Source organism: Syzygium oleosum, unplaced genomic scaffold (genome assembly GCF_021117445.2).
Source record: "Syzygium oleosum isolate NSW1041296 unplaced genomic scaffold, Sole_v2.1 Sole_v2.12, whole genome shotgun sequence".
In the NCBI taxonomy this organism is placed as follows: Eukaryota; Viridiplantae; Streptophyta; class Magnoliopsida; order Myrtales; family Myrtaceae; genus Syzygium; species Syzygium oleosum.
In genome coordinates, this window is record NW_026607496.1 from 7,782,896 (window position 1) to 7,796,837 (window position 13,942).

A 13,942-nucleotide genomic window follows, 5' to 3' on the forward strand; every position below is an offset into this window, starting at 1 on the left:
ACAAAGCCTTCTGGCTGCTCAACCTAAATCTCCTCCTGCAACACTCCATTCAAAAATGCAGATTGCACATCTAACTGATACACCTTCCATCCTTGTTGAGCTGCCAAAGCAAGAGTCATTCTAATTGTATCCAGTCTTGCCACAGGAGCAAAGTTTTCTGAGAAATCGACTCCCCAAACCTGTGCATATCCCTTCACCACCAACCTGGCCTTATGCTTATTCACTGAGCCATTAGGATTGAGTTTGGTCCTAAAAACCCATTTTACTCCAATTACCTTTCTGTCTTCAGGCCTCTCCACTAGCTCCCATGTCTGGTTTTTTCTATCATAGCCAACTCTTCCTTCATTGCATTCATCCACCTCTGATCACTTTTAGCTTCCTCATAACCTGCAGGTTCCAAAACAGCCACACTACACCTCTGATATATATCAGTCAGAGATTTGGTACCTCTAACTGGAACATCATCCACCAGCTCGTCAGGTTCCAGTGAGACCTCCTTGTGCTTGCCTTGTGGCTCATCTGTCCAATCCCATTGCTCATCTTCTAGGAACTGAACATCCCTGCTAGTGATCACCTTCCCTGTCTGTGGTTGATAGATCCTATAGGCTTTTGACACTAAACTGTAGCCAACAAAGATCCCAGGTTCAGCTTTCTCTCCCAGCTTGTCTCTCTTGACCTGCGGAATATGAGAAAAACATAGACAGCCAAACACCTTCAAATTTCTTAGAATTGGCTTGACACCAAACCAAGCTTCAAAGGGTGTCTTCTTCTCCAATACCCTTGTAGGCAATTTATTCAGCAGAAAAACTGTTGTGTTTGCTGCTTCTGACCAAAATTCTTTTGGTAGATTTTTCTCATGCAGCAGACACCTAGTCATCTCCATAATGGTTCTATTCTTCCTCTCACTAACTCCATTTTGCTGTGGAGAGTAAGGAGCAGTAAGCTGATGCTCAATTCCAGCCTCTTCACAGAAAGAGTTGAATGTCTGTGAAGTGTATTCTGTTCTATTATCAGATCTGATGACCTGAATCTTACAGCCACTTTGGTTCTCAACCCATCTCTTAAACTTTAGAAATACCTCAGCAACTTCTGACTTTTGCTTCATGAAGTAAATCCAGCACATTCTAGTATAATCATCAATGAAAATAATGAAATACCTGCTGCCATTTAGTGAAGGAGTCACTTGTGGACCACAGAGATCTCGTATGAATCGGTGCGGCTTCTCCGTAGCTCTCCAAGTGGATTCCTTGAAGGGAAGTCTTGTCTCGCTTGCCCCAAACAAGCCTTGCACCTTGTGATCTGCTCCTCCAGGCTTGGTAACCCGGTTGCCATTTCATTCTTCTGCATGAACAGCAAGCCTTTGTGATGAAAGTGGCCCAACCTCTTGTGCCATATCTCTGAATCGATGGCCTGACACTTGAATGCCACCTGCTCCTTCTCGAGAGGATTTAGAGAAAAACTCTTCTGTTGCATCTTTATCTTGAACAGCTCCTGACCACTGGAGTCAAAGATCAAACACTTCCCCTCTTCAAATATCACCTTAAATCCTTTTTCTACCAACTGCCCCACACTCAGCAAATTCTGATCAATCTCAGGCACATACATCACATCAGAAACCAGCTTAATTCCAGCACAACTCTCTATTGCTACAGTCCCTTTACCTTTCACGTCTAAGTACTCCCCATTCCCAATTCTCACTCTTGACTTCAATGACTTGTCAAGGTCTATAAATAGCTTTTCATCACTTGTCATGTGGTTTGTGCAACCACTATCAACAAGCCAACTGTCACATGGAGTACTAGAGGAGAAACAAGAGGCAACAAACAGTTGATCTACCTCTTGCTGGACTGCAGCATGTGCTTCACCTTGCTGCTGATCTCCCTTCTCTTTGCAGAACTTCTCAATGTGTCCATGTTTATGACATTTTCTGCACCTTACATCTGGCCTCTTCCAACACCTAAAGTGTGGATGATTCTGTTTTCCACAGTGCTGACATGAGGGATACCTTCTCCAATTGTTCTTGGAGTTGCCTGCATTGTTCTCTCCTGCAGCAGCTTCTGAACCACTACTGCCATTCCCTTTCTTCCCTTTCCACTTCTTGCTTTTCCCTCCTACATTTTGCTGTTCTTTGGCCTGCAAAGCTCCTTCTGTACTTCCTTCCAGCCTCATTAACCTCCTCTGCTCTTGTGCTTGCAGAGCACTTAGCAATTCTGCCAACTTGATCTGAGACAAATCCTTGGTATTCTCCAAAGAGGCAATGGTTGCCTCAAATCTTTCAGGCAAGGAGACAAGAATCTTCTGCACTAGCCTATTATCAGAGAGGTCAGTGCCTAGAACTCTTGCCTGATTTGCAATGCTTATCAACTTATCAGAATACTCCTTAATTGTCTCAGACTCCTTCATCTGCAATCTCTCAAATTCTGTGATCAGATTTAGCCCCTTCATGCTTCTGATCCTTTCATCTCCTTGATACTCAGCTTTGAGGAAGTCCCAGATAGCTTTGGCTGATTCACAAGCCATAATTCTACTGAAAATGGCAGGTGAGACAGCAGCATATAAACAAGACTTTGCCTTTGCTTTCCTTGTTGTCCTCTCCTTGTGATACTTGATTTGATTAATGGTTGGATTGTCAGGAAGGGGAACAACTTCATAATCTTGTTCCACAGCTTCCCAAAAATCACAACCCTCTAGATAGGCTCGCATTCTCACGCCCGGGCTTGATAATTTTCTCCATCAAACTTGGTGGAGCCATTCTTGAAAAACCACTCGATCCCGCCTCCATTTTGTCTTCGGCTTCTATGGATGCAGACACACCTCTCAATCAATCTCACAAGTCACTCACAGCCCCTGAAGATCAAGAAGGCTCTGATACCAATGTTGTTTTTTTTAAAGAACCGAAGGAGAATTGACAGCAAAATCTGTATTTTGCAGCAAGACAGAATGTATTGGAAGGGAACTTCTATTTCTATTCAGAAAACTGAGATTGCTTAAATACATACTAAAGCTTTTCCACTAACTACACGTTGCCCACTAACTACACTTTGCCCACTAACTAACAACTTGCTTGGTCCACAAAACCAGCAACAAACTAACAGAGCAGTTAAAGAAAACATGCAGCTAAACACTCCTACAAAATAGGACTGACCAAGTAAAACCACAACTAATTAACCCCTAGATAATAGGACATCAGCAAACTGACTAAATAGAAAGTAGATAGTGCAGCCTTGATACAACAACAAACTGTATCTTTGGGTAGCTGTGAAGCTGCCATATTATTGTCCACAATATTCTGGGAGGCTGGTATGATGGTGACGCCTAGTTGGCGTTAGGAGAATTTCCTAGGGAGCACAGGCTATTATATCCACTCTTAACCGAGTACAAACCTGCCTTGTTACCTGTCCAGATCAACTTGTCTGCCGTTGGGTTAGGACTGAGAGAGATAGATAAAATCTCTTTCACTACATCCTCATTGAAAAGTTCGACTAGCTTCAGGGTGTTACACTCTTTGGTTTCCTGGTTTATCAACTCTACAACAAGTTGGGGGACGTTATGGTTCACCGGACCCCCAATTCTACCTAGTGGTATCCATTTGTCCTCCCTAATGTTAATACTCATTTCGTCTCCCATAAGCAAAGTCATTTCGGGTTCAATCACCTCTCTACCTGCCAATAAGTTTTGCCATCCCCAGGAAGGATGGTGGCCCTTGTTAGCGTTCCAAAAATCCTTTTGCGGGAAATAAACGCCTCTCATCATACGGTCAGCACGGACTTAGAGAAGCGGCTCGACGAGGTACATCTTTCTCTGCAACTTCATCGTGTACTTCTGGGGTTTTTTGAGGAGAGAAGCGTTTTTGCTCATTGGTTTCTTCCAATGATTATGAGCAGGTTTCGTTGCCGTTCCTAGTCCGGCACAGAGGAGAGGACAGAGTGACAGACAAGGCGGTCAGCCAGCTCCTGTACGAGGTGGCTTCAAGCGAGGACAAGACGTTCAAGTTGTACTCCGGGATGTGGCACGGCCTCCTCTACGAGGAGCTGCCCAGCAACATCGACATCATGTTCGCCGACATCATCGGATGGATCGACGAGCGGACCGCTCTTGGAAGCTCGAGTATAGAGAGAGCAGAAAAGTGCAGAGGACGACGGCACCGTGAAGGCCAAATAATGGGGGAAGGGAGAGGAGAATTATTTGATTATACATGAAGAGAGAACAGAGAGTTCTTTGCTCATCCTTGTCCTCCATGATTGGGTTCAAGCGATAGTGATATTTGAGCGATCATAGTGTGTAGTTTGCTTTCCGAATTGTATTTACTTTATGTTTTATACGTAAATAGCCCGGGCAATTTGCTTACTGCACAGATTTAGTATACAAAGGGAAGAACAATGTCCTGGATTATAACTCTCTGAGAACATCTGCGAGATAGCCAATCGAGCAGTGGAACACGACCAAAGAAAACATAAGGAAAACAAGAGGGGGAAAATAGCAATCCTTTCACATCATCAAAGTGAAGATGAATCGCACATCTAGATTTAGCTGCTTCGTCAACAGGATTCGGATTTCATTTCTGGATCTCTTACAAAAGCTTAACAAAAGGGGCCTTGCCAGTTAAAACTTCATGTCGACTCGAGATACAAGCATCTTCTTGCGAGAAGGGAACCTAAGCCAGAGGTTAAATATATTGCTACACACAGAGGGGAGAGAGTGGGAGAAGTACTACATCAGAAGCCAGATCCGCTAACCAGCCATTTAACAGCAACGAGAGATGTAAGAACAGGGAACTTTAAACTCCCCGAGCAATTTGACCATTCATACCCCCTCGTTGCTGCAGCATCCTTTACACCAAAAGCCAATTCCATACCTGTCGCGTCCAGGCGTAATATCAACGTCACACAAGCCAATCCATGTGGAAGGACCTAGAATGGTGACCTGAGCATACAACGTTGATGCTACTAATTAGTATCTATGGTCAATGGAATCCAGCACAAGGAAAACACTTCCAAAAGAGCCGCTAGCAAAAGATAGTCTGTTAAGGCAGGAACTCAAGGCCTGGGCAACATAATCAACAAAAAAGAGTTCTAAAATCCCAACAGCAGGGAGAATGCCATAATAGCATAAGCTTTCACAAATCCTGAAAACCGAAATCTTTGCTTCTCATATCTTAAATATACAGTCCAGGGGCAGGCAGTTGCACAAAGAAGAGGACAAAAGAAACAGGCTGGTGGCAGCAAGTTGTGCAAAACAGGACGAAGACAAACGGTTAAGAGTTGAATAAACATGTCCATGCGCAAACAATACACAGATATAGCAGGATGAGGATGCACCTTCAAGCTGACTATCTCCACTTTTCATATGATCTTGTTTCTCACTTCTTCCAATTTCTTTAGGATCTCTGCCGGTGTTCTATCCAATTCATCGGCTATTTTTCTTTGCATATCCATAGGCAGGGTTGGAAACTGCTCACATAAATTGCCGTCGATCACTTCCTGAAAAAGGAGCTCAATCTTTAGCAGCAGTCCACATCAAATAGTAAAGCTCACAACCATAGAATCCGATCACAATATCTATACAATTTAGAAACCATCCCAATAAAATAACATCAGTCAGCACAAGTACATATCATAATCACACTAACATGACAAAGCTTCTTCATATGACATCTACACATTTAGCAGTAAACCTGTAGTGTTACTTTGGATTGGGTATGAGTATCGGATAAAGATATATGTGTCTGACTTGCCTAATTTAAAAAATCAAAGACATGGAATTGCCTCAAAAGGGTCCAAAATTTGAACATGGGTATGGCATGGGGAGTCGTCTGGTAATTAGGGTCTTCTCTTTCTGAATCTTAATATAAAAACTTGACATTTTAGGCCCGAGTTTGTAAACTCACCTAACTTCGACTCAAACGCGAATACTTGGGCCACTCAGCAAATACCACCAGATGAATCAATAAAAACAGTTTGCCATATTGATGGACAAGTTGTTCGATGATTGGCAAGATAATGGAGTTGGGTCTCACGAAGAGAGAGAGAATCAAGAAAGTTTAAAATCACAACCACAGCCACTTTCCAGATAAACCTTTCAAACGCCAAAAAGTTACGAAGAAAATTTATATAATGTATACTAGAACTGGGTCGCGCATTGCTGCGGAAAAATTGAATTTTCTGTGTAATTCTTTTTTCAGCAAAAAGATTCTTTTAATATCATATTTTTCTTTAATATTGACTGAGTTTGTTGAAATCTACTGATCAAAGACAAAAATGTAACACATGTTGCGTATTCAAAATACATGTCTTCTCATGTTATGCGTTCCTATTAGATTATATGTTGATGTAGCACACAAAAATTTTAATTTTGCCCATTCCGAAATGAAAATTTTAACCTTTTCGAGAAACTTGATAATTTAATCCCATTACTTCTATCATCATTAAGTATTACTTTTCCATATTGTATTACATGTGATAACATAAATGATCTACCGATAATTTTACATTATTACAACAAAAGATTAATGCATACAAACAAAACTAAATTAAAAATATATAGAAGGACATTTATATAAGGATCACTAATTGCAAGAATAGGCAGCAGCACTCACCTTGACAGGAAAATAAGCAGATCTGTAAGCCATGTGATCTCTGCCACACAAGGGGAGGAATTACTGCCTCAAATGCATCTCCAAGTGCGAGAAGAAATCAACGTCATCACGGGATGTAAACGGAAGTAACGCTCCTAAGCATCCCATTACTGTCCCGTGGATCACAGAATCTCCACCACCAGGAATCAGGGATGCCTTCTGCAAGCGACCACATCACCAACATGAAACTGCACTATCTCCTCTACTTTATTTGGCGCTCCATTCAACTTCCCCTATTCCCATTTTATCTTCCCACCAGTTGGATCCTCTTCAATCTCTTCAGAGACATCCTGGGGTAAACGGACAAAATAAACATTGCCCAATTTGTCTGCTCCTGCCATAGTGTCAAAATCAATGTGGTGTGCTGCCGTAACCCATCTTGGCACGGAATCATCAGCAAATACATATAGTTGGTTCTCATCTCGTCGGTACTTGCACTAAAGGAAAGACTGCGAAAGTGAAGAGCCAGACATATATTCAGATGTGAGAGATGGGAAAATTCTCTAAGATGACAACCCAAACCACAAAACATGTCATACGGACATTTCCAAACAATAAGACCGGCTATGAGAAGAATTTATGGACAAGATAAATTTTCAATTGCAGAAAAATCAGTCTGGAAGAATATATTACATACATATGCAAGCTATAGGAGATTATAGTTCTTTTGAATTAAAGAAAGATCGGCATAATTTGCTGTAAGACATACCTCTTGTATATCTCCCCCATAAATTCGATCACAGTAGGTTTGAATGGACATAATCCTGTTGGGTAACGGCTTATTCTCGCATTTTCTAAGCAATCTTCTCTTTCCCAAATCATAGAGCCTCAGGACTGGGCCTATCCCGGCAAGTAACCTTCCCTGGAACTGACATAAAGCTAGAGGAACACCTTCAACTTGCGTCTTGTGCAAAAGTTCGAGGGCTCTCCCATCATCCACAAACCTATAAATATGAATGAATCCAGAAGCCAAACTTCTTTTTGGCCAGAACTCCAATCCTTTTGCCATACCAAACAGCCAACAATGTTCCATACTCTTTCTCACGGAAGTTCACGGTGCATGCACTATATGCAGCATCATTGCCCTGAAGTTCCAAAAGACAGGTTGTGATTGATGTCTTTGGGTCAAGCACTCTGATGCAAGAAACCCACTTGTCAGACTCTGCCTTTGGATAACCATACTGTTCATCAGACAGAGGATCATTCTTGTCCTCATCATCACCACCATTCTCCATCTGTTCACCGTCATTATTTCCATTTTCACCCATGCCAGCAGCCTCAAAGAATTCCTTTTTCCCGGCTTCACGCTCTTCTGCAGTGAATGCCCCTGGATCGCTTTCAATGATTATCAGGGACTTCCTTTCAGGAAATACAAACTTTCTAGGAGTGTACCTCAAAGGAATTGCCGTCTCATTAAATGTTTCTCCCAACCTCTCAATAGTTCCCCAGCGACCGCAACCACACCTTCAGCACATTGGTCAGATAAATGAAGCAGCATATTCAAGAGCCTCATAAGAAAGAGGTGTCAAAAGAAAATGTCCCTGATGGATATAACCTAGCCATGGACGACTAGACAAGCAAAGCATAGCGCGCCTGCCTCGGATGACAATAGAAAAGAGCTTTGGGGCTCTCAGTCCTAAAAATCTAGAGCGAGAGTCGAACCGCTGACCAGTCACCATGTCAACAACTGTCCTAAACAGAACTCCATTACTTAAACCAGCATTGAGGAAAAGACTGGCAGGATGATCGGCGCCATCCTCCCCACCAATTGATGCCTGGACTTCAAGAAAGAGGAGATTCTGGAGCTGCAGAAACTCTCTGTACGCTCAAAATCTGCATTCAATCATCTGGATCCAAAGACAAGATCCGAATAGTGTTGTCATATGAACCAACTGCAAGAAAACGAGATCTTTGCCTTCCTTCTGGTACAGGGGCAATGTCCAAGCAAGCCACATCTCCAGACATTTCATGCTTCTCTACCTCCATTAACTGACCAATTATATCCACCTCAAAGTATATAAGCTTGCCTCCACTGAGAGCAACCACCACTTGTAGTCTGTTAGAACCAACCTTCACTATAGTCCTCTTGCCAGGAGTTCTCCATTCATTAATACGACCATCTTCCCTGATATGTCTGATACCGCTGGGGTGAACTTGCATTAAAGAATCATCGCCAATGAGGGACACTGCAAGGGACGGTGTAGTATCAAGAAACCCACTGTCACTTACTTCTTCAACTGTCTCACCAATTGAAAGCACAAGAGTTGCATTCGCAAATGACACAACAATGTACGCATCAAACTCGTCAATTACATTCTTCTTCACAGTCCAAACAGCACTCGGTACACCAGGAAGCTGTGAAACGGATATTTCGCTAATGGCCAAACCCAGCCTTAGTATCCATGTCGATGTAGTCATCATCTGCATGGTCAGGAGACAGAAGGTTCATGTCCATTGCAGATGGCTCAAATTGCACTCTAGGATAAGTGGAACAGTACACAGATATAGTGGTTTGTCAGAGGGAAGAAATGTGCATCTAATAAAGGTGGGAGGAAGGGGGGAGAGAGAGAGAGAGAGAGAGAGAGATCAGGAACTTTGTTTTAGTGCTTCCACATAATATATGGAATTGTGGGACTTGTCCTGATGGATTCTCTCGTGGTGTTTTCCACTCAATGCGTATTTCACTTTGTCTTGACTCATTGTTTTTATAGTTATTGCTGTTGCAGGACTCCTGTCTCTTTCTTTTCTTGCCTTTGGACACCAAAAGGAAATACTTGGAAAGCTTATGCGATGTGAGCAAGCACCATCTCCCCCACTACAGGCAAAATTCATCACAAGGCAGGGAAGTGAATATGATATCATCGATAGCTTTTGATGTTTGGGACCATATTCTAAATCATTGATCGGAAGCTATCTTAAACATAAAATAATAAGCCTTTTGAATTTAGGATTGGCACTCATAATCAGAAGCTGTACTGACTGATTTTGTTTAGTTAGTAGCGGACTCTGCTCACAGAAAGAAGATATTAGAAAAAAGGCTCCTGATAAAGTTAAATGTAAAAGCAGAACCACCTTGCTGACCCCACATTGTTGATGCTTTTATTTTTTAATTGTCACTGTTTATTGCAAAATAATGAGGCAAACAAAGATGTCGTGATGACAGACAAAATGCAAAGAGGCTAATTTCAAATTGGTATAGCGTATCTGAGTAGGACTCAAAAAATGTGCCCCACGTCCGCAGAAAATGTCACTCTTCACTTGTAAGGAAGACCCTTCTGTAAATCATATCCACCTAAAAAAACAGATTATTGTTTCGAGAGCATGCTTAAGTAAATAATAGAATAGTTTCTCGGATCTTTTGCACTGTTTGAATTTAAGACAGGTACCTGTCTTGTTCCTGGTTTTCTGCTCCGCCCCAAGTATCATAACATTTGTGACCCTCTTTTCTATGAACTCTTTTAACCAATAGAGACAAATCAGTTGAGGTAGTTTGTCACTTTCCCTGGTTTAAGTACTTTTGCTGGATTCCTGGGTTTGGATTTAACTCCAGAATGGGTTCTTTATTAGATTAATCATCCTTGTCTTTTGACAATTGTCTTTTTGTGTAGATTGATTACAGGTTTATGTTTTCTTTTCTCTTTGTTATTATCGGATTAATCCTCCTTATGCAGGAGCTGCACACCATTCAGATGTGTGTGCGCACGTGCGAGAGAGAGAGAGAGAGAGAGAGAGAGTTGACAATGGTGATCAGAGACATGTGATCAGACATTAAAGGGTGCAGTTAAGGAAATTACGGATGGACCACATGCATCGGTTGAAAGTCAAGATTGTATGTACCAAATAATATTGGATAGACTCATTAGTGGGTTAGAGAACGGCTTGTACTGTAATTGAAATGTCTATTAACATGGATGTGAGCTAAATTTATTCTTCTTTCTCCTCAAGGTTAGGGTCTTTCAGAACTCAGGCAGCAATAAGAACAAAGGCCAAACATCACTACTCAAAGCAGTCAGATCTTAAAGAACAAGAGTTTTTAACACCTATAATACAACCCTGAAGATAGAAAAGCAATGACAAAACACAGGGACACTTTGGACAGAATTTTTGGTGCTTGCTTTGTCAACGCATTTCCACCGGGCCACCGGGCAAAAGGTAGAGGGGCGGGTTTGACAATCAGGGATGACACCTAGACTCCTCGAATCCATAGGACAAGAACATTATCAAGGAAAAAAAATATGCATATTCATCAAGTTCAGAATCTTTCTGTGCAAGTAACAGCTCTGCTCTACAGTCGGCACAACCAAAAGAGAATGTCAAGATACTATCCATTCATTACAACACCAACTTAACATCAGAAGGTTCAAAGAAATCAAAATGAGGAATCACGGAAGCAAATAAAACATGCACGGTGACCTGTGCAGTTTGTATACAAATATCAACTTGTATAGTTGACAGGGTAGTTGGAACGATTTCTCCTTCTAGGACCCTATCTTTTACTGGAACCAAGAGCTAAAGCTGACTAGCTTCATCATCTTTTATGAATAACATCTGACTATCTAATAAAAAATAGAAAGTGAAGTCCTTTGTCCTCTGATTTAGACTCATATTGCTATAAGTCTTTAAGCTAGATCTATTGATTTGGGATGATGATAAAAGCCACCACCAAGCTCTAGCAGCTGCATTGGCATTTAGCACATATGATGGTTCGTCCTTTTTACTTTTTATTTTTCTTTTGTTGTGTGAACAGTGTACGCTCCTCTGGTTTGAGATCTTTTGCTTGACACTATCACCTCAAAACATCAAAGGAGGAAAATGAGAAGCGTACATTAGGTCTGCCGGAAGGATTGTGTCTAGTCACCTACTCAAATTTTTCACAGATTGGTCAGTATTTTCCATATATTGAGATGACTGTAATTGGCTAGCAGCTGCCAACTTCTGAGGACAGACGCATGCAGTTTTGTGGTGTTGCTAGCTCCAAGGTATGAAGGCAAAAGATAAATACCATGACACTTAAAGAACAAGGCATGGCACAACAATCCCAAAAAAAGAAAAAAAAAAAGATCTCTTTGGCGACTCAGAAGAATTCACAAAACTAGTTCGGCATGATAAAACAGACAAGGGCGAAAATACAATAAGCGAGGGAATAGAATGGAATGGGAACTCCAGTTCCCATTTGGAATAGGATAGAATTGGCATTTTATTTGGAATGACCCTTTCCTGCTCATAAGCCGAACAAGAGCAAGTTAATATGCTCATCAAATCCAGCAAAACAGAGCAATTCAGAATGACCCATCACCCCCACAAAATCAGGGAGCTAGAGCATCTCTCATTGGAACAGAGACTAGCAAGTAGAGCCTCTTCAATCAGATTGAAGGTTCGACCCAAAAAAAAAAAAAAGATTGAAGGGGGTCCATTGCCCAGAGACCCACCAGTAATGATGGATGTAAAAGATTGTAATGGCTACAAAGGAGCCAGCAACCCTTTTGACGAGTCGTCTTCAAGAGAACCTTTTGGAGATGCACATTCTTAAGAACCCAAAGAGAAAAGAAAGAGAACACTGTACTATACAGTCTATTCAAGGCCAGGCACATTGCTGTTTCTCCAACCCTATAACAGATTAAACAAATCACAAGTTCAATATAACTAAGGATCACAACCCCACAATTCTGTCAGTCTCTACAACTAGGATTATGTAGGAGAACCTGTGGAGCTACCCGGTGCAACTGACATAGTCGAGTAGGTTTTAGTGTGCATATTAGAGTTTGCAAGGTAGGTTCCACGTTTTGACCAAAAAAAAAAAAGGTAATAATTATGCATTAATTATGGGGTAGGCTACAGAATTTCAGTCATAACATCCCGCATTGACCCTATGCATGATACCCTAGAAAGGTTCAAGGTAACCTTTCGGTGCAAATTTTTTTTACTCATTCACCATTGCATGGTGTGACATTTGTGAGTGACATTTGGGTTACATGAATCCATATGTTATACTGTGTCACCCATCCAACAGCGGATGTGTAAAAGAAATTTATACATATAGTGGATGTAATAATTATGCAATAATTATGTGTACTTAGTTATTTATAACTTTTTTTCTTTTTGAAATTTTCACATTAATATATGTGAAACCTCTAGTTGATCCCAATCCCCGATTCCATTAGAAGAAACAAATCTCCGACTCCCTTTCACCCTCACTCTCTGTGACGAGCTTGGACATGTCCATAACGAAACATTTTAATTCATGCTCTCAATCAAGTGAGACAAGCTTTCATGTAAACTCAGATTTAAACAACAGATAGAAATTGATTTCTTTCTTTGGTTTTTACTCTCGATGTCATTGTTGTTTTAGGAATATGTTACTAATGTACAATTACTTGAATATCTATTACATCATGTAAGCCATATATTGTGTTAAATGTACAATGACTACCACGACAATTTTGTTTCCAATAATAAATATCAAAAAAGAAAATGCAAGGTCGAAACCTGTGGAATCAATATGTCTCAAGTTCCAAGGTGATTCCAAGAGCATATAAGGTCAGTTCCAAGTTTCATAAAACCCGGAACAGGTAACAATTGGGTAGGTGCCATGATTAAGGCAAATCCTATCCACCATGAAAGCTGCACACCCTATCAAACAAACTAAGTTTATAGATTTTTCCAAGCTGGAGTAACAGGCAATTCCAACAACTCTTCACTCAAGATACAGACAGACATTGTTGGGTCAGACAGAGATCTCACTCAAAGCTTAAATCTATTATTTGTATAAGAGCAATAATTAAAGAGCAGCTACGTTCTAATGCAGAGCTGATATTCTATGGAAAAGTGAAAAAATTCAAAATGATGCTGTCGTTATTAAAATAGATAAACAAGACAGCTTCCCAATAGATTTTGGTGCATATATTTTGAGCTTTGGATTAAGATAATGTAGAGAAGAAATGAAACTTAACGGATATGCGTCTGACTTATAAAGGCAGTTTATAATTGAAACACGATGGAGACATCATCTCTAAATTCAACTAGAAAGTTAACCAGAACCTTAGAGTTTGCTAACGTTGGTTTGTTTCCAGAAGCATTAAAATTAACTACCCAGACAGATCAATATAATTCTATCTTTTAGACTGCACTTTCGAAGATGATTATAATCCCTCTAATTTGCTATCAATACTGCATGCCTAAAATAATTTCCTTAAAAATTTTCTCTGGCTTCATGATGTAAATACTTCACCTAAGGTGTCACATAACGAAAGTACATAATTAATCGTGAATGTCTTAGTGTTTCACCCATGCACGCTTCCAGAATCGACC

General features: G+C 40.8%; 1 long non-coding RNA gene and 1 pseudogene across 1 annotated transcript; one reads left to right on the plus strand and one right to left on the minus strand.

Moving 5' to 3' along the window:
• The first annotated feature begins 3,753 nt into the window (after positions 1-3,753).
• On the plus strand, positions 3,754-4,327 carry LOC115672191 (uncharacterized). The gene is made up of 2 exons (XR_004004705.1): positions 3,754-3,789; positions 3,885-4,327. It is a non-coding gene; the product is annotated as an uncharacterized LOC115672191 (long non-coding RNA).
• Positions 4,328-4,525: 198 nt separating this feature from the next.
• On the minus strand, positions 4,526-9,061 carry LOC115672244 (spliceosome-associated protein 130 A-like; annotated as a pseudogene).
• Between the last annotated feature and the right edge of the window lie 4,881 nt (positions 9,062-13,942).